Consider the following 13,122-nt stretch of genomic DNA (forward strand, 5'->3'; position numbering starts at 1 on the left):
TGGCATCAGGCCTTTCTACCTGAAAATCAACTTTGGTGATTCATAACCTCTCTGAGTATATAGTACATCAATCAGGACCTAGACCGACAAAAAATGCATCTTTATTCAAGACTGGAGATGAGAACAGTTGCTTCAGCAACTAATGTGCTCACCAGACACGGTGATCCCAGGACTAACATGAATTGGCTTCATTTAATTGGGTGCAAATGCTGGCAAGAGCTACCTAGCCAATCATCATGTTATATAGAATTGAATATTCTCGGATGCAAAAGTAAATTAATTTGCCATATAACATATAACATATAACATATAACAACTACAGCATGGAAACAGGCCTGTCCGGCCCTACCAGTCCACGCCGACCATTCTCCCTGACCTAGTCTCATCTACCTGCACTCAGACCATAACCCTCTAATCCCCTCTTATCCATATACCTATCCAATTTACTCTTAAATAATAACATCGAGCCAGCCTCCACCACTTCCACTGGAAGCCCATTCCATACAGCCACCACCCTCTGAGTAAAGAAGTTCCCCCTCATGTTACCCCTAAACCTTTGTCCCTCAATTCTGAAGCTATGTCCCCTTGTTGGAATCTTCCCCACTCTCAAAGGGAAAAGCCTACCCACGTCAACTCTGTCCGTCCCTCTCAAAATTTTAAAAACCTCTATCAAGTCCCCCCTCAACCTTCTACGCTCCAAAGAATAAAGACCCAACCTGTTCAACCTCTCTCTGTAGCCTAAGTGCTGAAACCCAGGCAACATTCTAGTAAATCTCCTCTGTACCCTCTCCATTTTGTCGACATCCTTCCTATAATTTTTAAATATTTGTCCTTTGCCAACCCAAATAGTAAACAGAAATACGAGGCACGTTAATGATCCTGAGTTTCATAAGTCCTTCTTTTTCATGACCCCTCTTCCTTTATCAAACAACAATGAAAGGAAGTCAAGGTCAAGTATTACCAGTAAGTGTATTTTCAACAGAGATAGGATAACGTACTTGGTATTACTGTTCCAACCAAATTAAGTTTATATTATTTTACATCAAAGTCCAAAGTTACAGAGAAAGTAATACTGCATTACACAGAATGTGTCCACTATTGATATAGCCATAAAACAGGGACATACTGTTACTTAGATAAATTCAAGAATCAAACATAGAAGCTAATTTGCTTAACTTGTATCGCTTTTAATTTTCAAACATTGAACGGACGTAGTGTAATAATTCAAGCTTAGAGAACAGTACAGTTTCCAAATGTAGTTATGTTTTTCGTACGATTTTATGTATTTAAGGAAGATGTATAATTTTGGTACCTTTGGCTGAGAAAGGACTTCATAGATTTGGAGACTTGCAACAGAAGTTTACTAGATTGATTCCTGGGAACAGGAAGGTTTCTCTCTGAGGAACGATGGAATAGAACAGCCGATATTCTCTGGAGTTTGGGGAGAAAAAAAGAGTGATCATGTACAAGATTGTGAAGTGGTTTCGCAAGATGACGCTAATGGTTCATTTCCCTTGGCGAGAGAGCATGGTCTCAGAATATGAGGTCTAGTGAAACTCAGTTCACTATCTACACCAGGATATCAACCAATTCACATTGTTCTGAATAAATCATTAGTGCACGTTTGTTTTTTCTTTCAAAAAGTAAAAATGCAAGCAAAAGGTTAATGGTAATGCCACCATGATACAAATGGAGAATTCTGATATTCTGATTTCAGGCAAAAGGGGATCTTCAGTCTATTCTCAGTGTTCCATTTAAGTATTTCTAATGAGCTTAACATTTTTTTACCAGTCTGGGAATATTGTGCTGATGGATTTAATCACCCATTGGCCAAGGTTCTCCTTCTGCTCTCCATGCATCCTGCATTTCATTTTCTACATCATTGATTTATTTAATTATTATATATTAAATTACATCTGCAATTTCTTTATGAGTTTGTCAAGATCCTTTGGAATCTGTGTATATTTATGTCCATTATTTGCTGCTATTTTCATCTTGGTAACCTCTGCAAATGTTGACATTTTGCACAGTTATTTGCTCCCAATACACTTTTGTCAGGTGCTGTGTTATCTTATCGAAATCAATCTCCCCCCCCCCCCCCCCTTTTCTATAAGACCCTTAAAGATCACAGGGTTATGGTCATTGTCTCCTAGAAATCTCTCACAGTAACCCATGCAATTACTTCTCAATGCTGCTGAAGATTATGTCCAGTACTACCCTTGCCTTGTAACAGTATATATGCATTAGCTCAAAAAGCTCTTGTCGATACACTTTTAAAATTCCCTCCCCCCTCTATGACTTTCACAGGAAGGTGACCCCAGGTAAGACTATTTGTACACTTTTCTGTGATTTGCCCACAATTCTGCTTCTGTGTCTTCCATTAGCCATTTAGAGATCTGAGACTCCTCCGCAAAGTGATTGTCTGCTTTTCATCTCTAAGGTCCTACCACTTAAGGGCCTGTCCCACTTAGGCAATTTTAAGGCGACTGCCGGCGACTAGGCTGTCGCCAACAGTTCGCCAGGGTGTCGCGGCCATGATCGTGACGAGTCTTCCAAAAATCGTAGTGGATCTCAGCAAGTTGCTGAGAAATCATCCGGAGTGAAATTTCTCAGCGACAGCTTGCTTGTCGGCAGGTATCGTTGCTTATTGCAGGCGCTGTCGCATGCTGTCCCCAGGTTTGATAGGTTATCTTAGATGCATTTAGAAGCACATAATATTAAAATAAGTAAAGTTATTTCAAAATACCATAAAATGCTTGTGTTTAACCAATTTATTTACCGTCCGGACATTTGACAGGTAGATTGGAGGCGACAGTTTGACGGTCAGGTAAGCGTGGGAATTTTCACGATGTTTATGGCCATCAGCCATTACATTTAAAGTGGGCTCCCAACCCAGATATGCAACCCAGAAACCAGATATGCATCTCCCGTACATTTTCAAAGAATACCCACACACTTTTCACAAAAATCCACTTAACCACTTTAAAACATTTTTTTTAATACAGCTATTAGTAAACTGGAAGTAAATCCAGTTTATGCCTTGTTACAGTGAAGTTTGGTTTTTAAGTAACCCATACAAAGTGTTATAGTTCAAAACTCTCAAGTACTTACCGACTTGTCAGTGACTTCAGCGAAAATTAGGACGCCGGAGAAGCATTGACAGCGTGGGAATTTTGCGATGTTTCCAAAGATGCTGTAATCTCGACCTGACTTGGCATTGTCGTGGGACAGGCCCTTTAGCCTCAATTGAAGAGCGCTCTGTGATATCCTTCGTTACTGGAGTACTGGATTCCTTGATTAACACTGCAATGCCTAATTCCTCTTTTATCTCTCCACATTGCCTCCCACCAAATCTGAAGATTCTACATAGAAACAAAGAACTGCAGATGTTGGTTAATACACAAAAGAACACAAAGTGCTTGAGTAACTCAGCAGGTCAGGCAGCATCTCTGAAGAATATGAATAAATGAAGTTTCAAGTTGAGACGTCTTCAGACACTGAAGTGGTGGCAGGAGACAGGATGAGTGTGAAGAGGGGTCTCAACGTTTTAACATCCCACGTCTGCGGATAACACAAAGCTGGGTGGCAGTGTGAGCTGCGAGGAGGATGCTATGAGGCTGCAGGATGACTTGGATAGGTTGGGTGAGTGGGCAGATGCATGGCAGATGTAATATAATGTGAATAAATGTGAGGTTATCCACTTTGGTTGGAAGAACAAGAAGGCAGATTATTATCTGAATGGTTTCAGATTGGGAAAAGTGGAGGTGCAACAAGACCTGTGTGTCCTTATACATCAGTCACTGAAAGTAAGCATGCAGGTACAGCAGGCAGTAAAGAAAGCAAATGGCATGTTGGCCTCTATAGCGAGAGGATTTGAGTATAGGAGCAAGAAGCTCCTACTGCAGTTGTGTAGGGCCCTGATAAGACCACGTCTGGAGTATTGTGTGCAGTTTTGGCCTAATTTGAGGAAGGACATTCTTGCTATTGAGGGAGTGCAGTGTAGGTTCACCAGATTAATTCCCAGGATGGCGGGTTTGACATATTATGAAAGAATGGATCGACTGGGCTTATATTCACTGGAATTTAGAAGGATGAGAGAGGATCTTGTAGAAACATACACAATTCTTGGGATTGGACAGGCTAGATGCAGGAAAAAAGTTCCCAATGTTGTGGGAATCCAGAACCAGGGGGTCACAGTTTAAGAATAAGGGATTCATTTAGGACTGAGATGAGGAAAAGCTTTTTCACTCAGAGAGTTGTGAATCTGTGGAATTCTCTGCCACAGAAGGCAGTGGAGGCCAATTCACTGGATGTATTCAAGAGAGAGTTAGATATAACTCTTAGGGCTAAAGGAATCAAGGGATATAGGGAAAAAGCAGGAACGGGGTACAGATTTTGCATGATCAGCCATGATCATATTGGTTGGTGGTGCTGGCTCGAAGGGCCGAATGGCTACTCCTATAACTATTTTCTATGTTTCTAGGTTTCAACCCAAAATGTCACCTATTCATGTTCTCCAGAGGTGCTGCCTAACCCTCTGAGTTACTCCAGCACTTGTGTCCTTTTCTGAAGTTTCTGCACCCAGAATGTCCGTCATGGTACTTTGAAGAATTTCCACAAAGTTCACACACCTGTAAGACACTGGCTCATCCCCCAAACCATTCTTGAAGGCATGGCTGCTTTTTTTCCAATCTTGAAAATTTGGCCAAGCCTCATAAACTCTACAGAATGTGCACAGGATGGCGGTGTTAAATTGCACATGCAGATTTAATATATTCAGATGAAATGCCCTCCATTTATCATGCCAACTGAGGTTTTAATCCATTTTAAGTGTAAACTGATATGATGCAATGTGATTTTGGTCATTTTAGAATAGTTTGCTTTATCAGGAAAACTGAACTGGAACTGATGCTGTAATAGAAAGAATCAAGGTTGAATTCCAAAGAGTTAGCAATATATATTCTGTTAAATATTTTACTCCACCTGACAGATATTCTTCATAATGCACCTGCGTGCATAGGCTAGAAGAAAATTAAATGGAGATGATATTGTATTTGAATCACCACTAATATATAGAATATAATTCTCAAATATGACTTTTTTCTCTAAGGCATTAGAGAATACAGCATAGCAACGTGTGGGGTCATGCATTAGAATTCTTTGAGGAAGTAAATAGCAGGACAGTGGACGTTGTTTACCTTTATTTACCATTGTTTCATTTTCAGAAGGCTTTTGATAAGGTGCCGCAAGGCTGTTAAACAAAATGAGAGCCCATGGTATTAGAGGGAAGATACTAGCATGGATAGAAGGTTGGCAGAATGATAAAAGGCAGTGAGTGGAAATAAAGGGGTGTTTTACTGGTTGAGTGCCAGTGACTAGTGGTTTTCCGCAGGGGTCAGTGTTGGTGCTATTACTCTTCACGTTGTATATCAATGATTTGGATGATGGAATTGATGGCTCTGTGGCCATGTTTGCAGATGATAGGAAGATAAGTGGAGGAGCAGGTAGTGTAGAGGAAGCAGGAAGTCTGCAGAAGGACTTGAACAGGTTGGAGAGTGGGCAAAAAAGAGGCAGTTGGAATACAGCATAGCAAAGTGTGGGGTCCTGCATTTGATAGTAGCTGAAAAAGGCTTTGACTATTTTCTAAATAGGGAGAGGATTCAGAATGTTGCAGGTACAAACAAAATTGGGAGTGCTAGTGCAGGATTCCCTAAAGGTTAATTTGCAAGTTGAAATGGTAGTAAGGAAGGCTAATGTAAAGTTAACATTTATTTTGAGAGGAGTAGAATATAAAAACAGGAATGTAATGCTGAGGCTTTATAGGGCATCATTCAGATCACATTTAGAGTATTATGAACAGTTTTGGGCTCCTTATCTGAGGAGGGAAGTGCTGGCATTGGAGAGGGTCAAGAGGAGGTTTATGAGAATGAACCCAGGGATGATTGGATTAACGTATGATGAGCATTTGATGGCTATGGGCCTGTACTCCCTGGAGTTTAGAAGGAGTTGAAACTTACCAAAAAATGTAAGGCCTGGATAGAGTGGATGTTGAGAGGATGTTTCCACTAGTGGAAGAGTCAAGGACCAAAGGGCACAGTCTCAGAATAAAAGGACTCACCTTTCGAGAGGATATGAGGAGAAATTTCTTTATTTCGAGGGTAGTGAATCTATGGAATTCATTTCCACAGATGACTGGGGGAGCCAAATCATTGGGTATTTTTAAAGTGTAAATTCTTGATTACTAATGGTATCAAAGGTTATGGGGAGAAGGCAAGACAATGGGAAGATAGATCAGCCATGATTGAATGGCAGAAGAGACTCAATGGCCCAAATAGCCTAACTCTGCTCCTATGACATGAACAATTCAAGAGAGTGGTTGGAGGGAAAGAAATCTAGCATAAGCAGTTATCACTGTTCGTTATCATACAGTTTCTCAGAGCTAGTGTGCTGCTTGCCAGGAGATATGTCAGAAGAATAACATAACTGAAGCAGGATAACACCAGATGGTTGCTTGAACCTATCTGCCATTAAATGGGAGTGGTGCCATGCCCCTAACCGTTTCTCCAGATGGAAGTATTCTGCTAGATGTCAACCTCGTACTCAGAAGCTGTTTCCTACTCTATGATTCACGCAGGCAGCACATGTAAAGTTCAAGGACTCACCCGTGCATTCACTCATAGATTCACTCTGCCCATAAAGTTGCAACCTCAGCATTCCAAGATAACCAAGCTTCATTCCTTGTCACAGTGTGGTGATGGAGGAACAAATTAATGTTTAGAGTGGTTGATAAGATGCTTTGTTCCGGATGGATCTTAGCTTTTTTGAGTGCAAAGGAACACTCGTCCGGGTAAACAGAGATAATTCTATTACACGTTCCTTATTAATGTTGGGTAGGCTTCAAGACATCTGTGTTCTGAAAAAACAATAAATAAAAATTGGAATAATTGCTGCCATTGGAAATAAATTCAGAGTTTTGTTCCCTGTACTATGTAAGACTTAACACATAATAATGGAATACAGGGATTTCACCTTGTCAAAATAGCCCTAAAAGTGAGCCCTTTAAACTTGTTCCCAAGGCTTTCAACCATTTCCCAAACTTTATTTGACATTCTTGGAAGAATATAGTTAAACCTACAGGACCAAGGGTAACTTTGTTCATTTACCTACACGAACATTATGACTTAGCCAAGGGTGGCATAGTGGTGAAACTAGTAGGGCCACTGCCTCACACAGCTGGAGACCCGGGTTCAAACCTGTCTTCGGATTCTGTCCGCAAAGAGTTTCATTTAAATGCTCTGGTTTCCACCCACATCCAAAAGTCATAGGGGTTGGTAGTTTAATTGGCCACTCTAAATTTGCCTAGTGCCTACTTGAGTGGTAGAATCTGTAGGGAATTGAAGAGAATGTGGGAGAACTGAAAATGAGGTGAAAATACAATTAATGTAAAATGGTTGGTGTGGATTCAAATGGAGCAAAGGGCCTGTTCCTATGCAGTGTCTCTCTGTGACTATAACAACACGTTTGATGAGGGATCTTCCAAAAAGATACTTATTGGTCCAAGCTAATCCCTGATTCAGTATCTAATCATTAATGAACGGATAATCAAGTTATCCCAATCATTTATCATTCTCTGGTCAGCTATGTTTCGAGAGTGCTTTATTTGCCACTGATACTTTGGGCAATTAGAATAAGGCATAGTTTGTAATTATTACCTTAAAGAACACTTTCAGCACTATTGTATTGGAAGTAATGAAACTGCAGCTGGCAGACAATCAAGCTATATTTTCTGATTCAAATCCAATATTTAGATTTGCAAAGATGGTTTGGAGGATCTGGTTTACATCCACATTACTCATGCTGTCTTTTGTGGGTGGCAATATCAGTCAAAATCAAAGGGGAGCAAGATGCAATTTCCTGCCCATTCTTGATCCAGCATGGCTTGACTTCTTTCTCAAAGCTCACCAAGACATGAACCACTTCAAAGGCTTGGCGAAGTTTTATCATTTACTTCTGTCATAACTATTGCCACATTTATTATGCATCAGAGAGCAATTCATTTGCTGTGACCCTTAGTTTTATTCAAATCTGTTGGGATTATATGTTGCTCTATCTTGTACAATCTAAATGTAAGGGAAATGACACATTTGCTGATGTCATTTTTGTGGTCACTTTTTATTTTGAAAGCTGTAAACTACTTTGTGAAAATGTTCCAATGTTCCTACCGCATGATCCATTTACCATTGTATGTAGTCCTCCAAATTTATCATTGCACATGGGAAAGATATTCATGTCTGACGTGGGAAAACATCATTTATGTATGGTCATTTCACATTACTAATGATGTGAGGTCTGAATCAAAAAACACCCTATTTGTCCATTTGAGCTACAATAATTAAATCAAAATATTTATAGCTTGCCAGCCAAAATGAGTTTCTAATTGGGAAAAGTTTTGAAAAGAATAAAAAGTTATCAGAAAAGTTACAAAAAACATACAATATGATAGTCAGAGCAGTGTGTTCATTTCATTAAATATTTATGTCCAATCCTGCTGCAAAGAATTGTGTGCTAAAATGGTCACTTTCACACTCATTCTTATAATTGAGTGGAATAATGGAATTATTCCTGAATTTCAATGTCAGCTGAAAGGAACTGAGGTTGAATGAACCTGTGAAGGGTGATGTATTCACTAGCCAAGACCAATGACAGAAGTAATCGTGCAATTTGGAAAACTGACTGAAAGACAGTTGCAGGTCACAAACGTGAGACCAGGGTGTCATAGAGAGCGCAGCAGGAGTGGGACTGCAGACACAAGGAATCAGGAAAATTTCTAAGAAGTGGTTATTGGTATTGGGAGGAAGTGGCATGGGAGGTCAAGATTAAAAACAATGTTCCTGGAAACCAGTGTGTGTAGAATCTCCTCACACATGTGGTTGAGATCTGTGGAAATTACAAACAGTTCCATCTTGCAATAAATCACAAACTTGTTGTTATTACTATTCTGATGAATCCTTCAGAACCCTTTCTAACAATATTATAAGTGTGTTTTCAACATAACCTTACCACCAGCTCAGAAAGACAGGTCTATCTGTTTGCTGTTCACTACTGCATAATGAGGTTACCCGAAACATTATATTGTAATAGAGACGACTTCATCTGCTGTTCCTACAACTCACGGGAACAGGCAAACTGGCATTTGGCTGCACAGCGGGCTTTGCCAACATACAGGCATTCATAGATTTAGCAAATATCGTCGTAGAGCTTTCCCTGGCAACCCCCTAGCATGAGTGCACAGTTCTATGGTACTATTAAAGAATCTCTGTGGTTACATTGCTCCTGCAGCCAATGTTTTCATTCTCCCATCGTGCCCACTTTGTGATCTTTAATCAAAACTGGAAAAGTTGGGAAACCTTTTCCTGAAACCAATGAGTGTTTCTTATTTTGTGGCATGTTCCCATAAGAGTGCTAGGAGAAATTGCACCTGTGAGTCTAAATACCAACAGCTGTGAAAACTTGCAGTAGATCAATAGAGACACCATATCAAAACTGACACTCTGTCTCAGTGTTACATCACTCTGGAAAAACCTGACAATGCTCTCCTATGAGCCTTCAGCTGAATTTCTTGCTTTCCTCTCGATTTTCAGCAACAATAATTTTTAACTCTGTGAAAATAAAGCATTTTTTAGTCAGTGGAGCTGAGAATGCCACATTGATGATGGCACGGCAGCACAGCAGTAGAGTTGCTGCCTTACAGTGCTTGCAGCGCCAGAGACCCGGATTTGATCCCGACTACTGGTGCTGTCTGTACGGAGTTTGTACGTTCTCCCCGTGACCGCGTGGGTTTTCTCCAAGATCTTCAGTTTCCTCCCACACTCCAAAGACATACAGGTTTGTAGGTTAATTGGCTTGGGTTTGTCTACTTGGTATAAGTGTAAATTGTCCCTAGTGTGTGTAGGATTGTGTTAATGTGCGGGGATCGCTGGTCGGTGTGGACTCGGTGGGTCGAAGAGCCTGTTTCCGCACTGTATCTCTAAACTGAATTAAACTGATGTCTGCCACTCCACAAGCATTATAATCACTTCTGTCCTCTCTGGGTTTTTCACGACTGTTAGAATGACAAGGACAAAATTACAGGATTAAAAGTTTCATTATATCAAAATGAAGTATAATGATTGTTTTTCACATTTCATTTTCTTTCACAATTCATTCCCATAGCATTTACGTGCTATGTAATTGAATTTCTCAGTTAAGGAGTTTTACAAATGCTCGGCAGATTTTGCACAAGTGTCCCCTCTCTGCTGACTTCAGTAAAAAGATATAAACATAACTCATTGATCCTTACTGCCAAACTTGAAAACATTCAAAAACTCATTTAAAAAAAACAAAAACTAAATAATTCAAAAAATTAATTCAAAAACTTGAAAAATATAAAACACTTTACAGTACATTCAAACAATTTTAAATGCTTTAAAAACAGTTTGAAAGCTAGTTGAAGATATTTGTTGAAGCCTGGAAAGAGTTGGAAGGAAGTGTTAAACCATCTAGAAATATTTTGAAATAATAAAACACCTCACCTGAGGCTCAATCAGCCATTTTCTTCCATTTGAATCAAGGTGCTGGGCTGCTCCTCGGGCCCTGTTCTCAGCGAATGCAAAGGGTGAGCAGGAAACATTCTGTCATATCTTTTTTTAATGAGGATTCAAATGTCGGGAGTCCAGACTGCTACCCAGAAGCAATTTGCTGACAACATTTTTAGGATTTCTACATTCATAATTACCCTGTCATTCATAATCTTGCAACCTCATGCCAGATTGTTATTTATACAAAAGTAATATTACCCTCATCAACATCATGCAGGTCAATATTCATACAGTTATCATGGTACATTCGATTTATCTCTGAGTTCAGTTTAGTTGAAGGCAAAAGCAGGCAGCAGTGATGTATGTCACGGCTAAGGATATCCATATGCATTTCTGAGCAAATACTGCTGCAATGAGACCCATAAGACTAACAGAGCCATTATAGCGTACAACATTGGTATTTTTAAACAGTTCTTCAAGAACTTTGAAGTCAAGAGCACTTGACTGCTAAGTCTTTCATGCAAGAACATTATAATCGTTGTAAGTTGACAAACTTTGAAAAGGGACCAATCTCTGTCGGAACTAGAAACCAGGTCAGAGCAGCACATATATGCAGGTCTCACTGTATAACAGCCGTGTTAAAGAAATGTAATTAATTCAGCATTGTTCCAAATGAATTCTAACTCTGAACAAACCACAAGAAAATAAATTGATCTCTTCACTTTTTTTGGCTCAGATCCACGTACATCAGCAAAAAAAATTTGGATCAAAATTGAAATACATTGCAACCATTTTTTTTCCACCCAAGCTCTGCCTCATGTCAGTAATGGATGTTTCTTCCGTGACATTTTCTCTTAGTGCTTAGGTGTGTGCAACCTGTAGTTCATAACACATACATAACTCTCAGTGTTTTGGTTGCAAATCGCATAGCCTGAAAGGCAGTGGCTTTTCTGCTTCTGTTCCTGCTGCAGTTTGCACCACCTGGGGGGAATGATTTGTGGACTGCAATAAAGTGAACTTCAATTTATCGTTTCTTTTGATTTAACCAGGCAACATAATTGAAGGAAGCTCATAGTCCCATGTAATAAGAACTCTTGATCTCTAACAATTCTTTCAGTTCATTATATTTAATTCAAAGACGTTTAAAAACATAATACTGGAGACTATGGTGGAAATACCTCATGCAATCCAGAAAGCTAAACATATGACATGCTTTTTACTGAAGATAGTTGCAAGGTTAACAAATTGTGAGGAGTCATTTATATACTTGGCTCAATTACCTGGTAGGAACCCAAATCTTGATAGATCTGCTTATGTCTGATATCTTCATCCTTCTCTCGAGCCAGATTTTCATGTTTGGTAGGCTGCATCTATCTTGTTTATTGTAGTATTCTTCGATGCAGAGTTCATATTGTGTACACAAAGGATTGGCTTGCTCTTCAAGTAAACACTTCTTCACAGCGAAGCAGAGATCAATAGACAATAGACAATAGGTGCAGGAGTAGGCCATTCAGCCCTTCGAGCCAGCACCGCCATTCAATGCGATCATGGCTGATCACTCTCAATCAGTACCCCGTTCCTGCCTTCTCCCCATACCCCCTCACTCTGCTATCCTTAAGAGCTCTATCCAGCTCTCTCTTGAAAGCATCCAACGAACTGGCCTCCACTGCCTTCTGAGGCAGAGAATTCCACACCTTCACCACTCTCTGACTGAAAAAGTTCTTCCTCATCTCCATTCTAAATGGCCTACCCCTTATTCTTAAACTGTGGCCCCTTGTTCTGGACTCCCCCAACATTGGGAACATGTTTCCTGCCTCTAATGTGTCCAATCCCCTAATTATCTTATATGTTTCAATAAGATCCCCCCTCATCCTTCTAAATTCCAGTGTATACAAGCCTAATTGCTCCAGCCTTTCAACATACGACAGTCCCGCCATTCCGGGAATTAACCTAGTGAACCTACGCTGCACACCCTCAATAGCAAGAATATCCTTCCTCAAATTTGGAGACCAAAACTGCACACAATACTCCAGGTGCGGTCTCACCAGGGCCCGGTACAACTGTAGAAGGACCTCTTTGCTCCTATACTCAACTCCTCTTGTTACGAAGGCCAACATTCCATTGGCTTTCTTCACTGCCTGCTGTACCTGCATGCTTCCTTTCAGTGACTGATGCACTAGGACACCCAGATCTCGTTGAACATCCCCTCTTCCTAACTTGACACCATTCAGATAATAATCTGCCTTTCTATTCTTACTTTCAAAGTGAATAACCTCACACTTATCTACATTAAACTGCATCTGCTATGTATCCGCCCATTCACACAACCTATCCAAGTCACCCTGCAGCCTTATTGCATCTTCCTCACAATTCACACTACCCCCCAGCTTAGTATCATCTGCAAATTTGCTAATAGTACTTTTAATCCCTTCATCTAAGTCATCCACTCACAATTCTTCCATTCTGGTGCACTGTATTGGGTGTTTGTAATTTACCAGACTGGGGATCTTCCTTACAGAACTTCTGTTCAGTCCACAAGAATGAC

At 40.1% G+C, this 13,122-nt stretch overlaps 1 protein-coding gene across 1 annotated transcript in view; it reads left to right on the forward strand.

Moving 5' to 3' along the window:
* glis3 (GLIS family zinc finger 3) overlaps nt 1-13,122 on the forward strand; it is a 377,909-nt gene that overhangs the window by 312,319 nt on the left and 52,468 nt on the right. The window lies entirely within an intron of this gene.

This window comes from Rhinoraja longicauda, chromosome 3 (genome assembly GCF_053455715.1).
Source record: "Rhinoraja longicauda isolate Sanriku21f chromosome 3, sRhiLon1.1, whole genome shotgun sequence".
Taxonomy (NCBI): domain Eukaryota; kingdom Metazoa; phylum Chordata; class Chondrichthyes; order Rajiformes; family Arhynchobatidae; genus Rhinoraja; species Rhinoraja longicauda.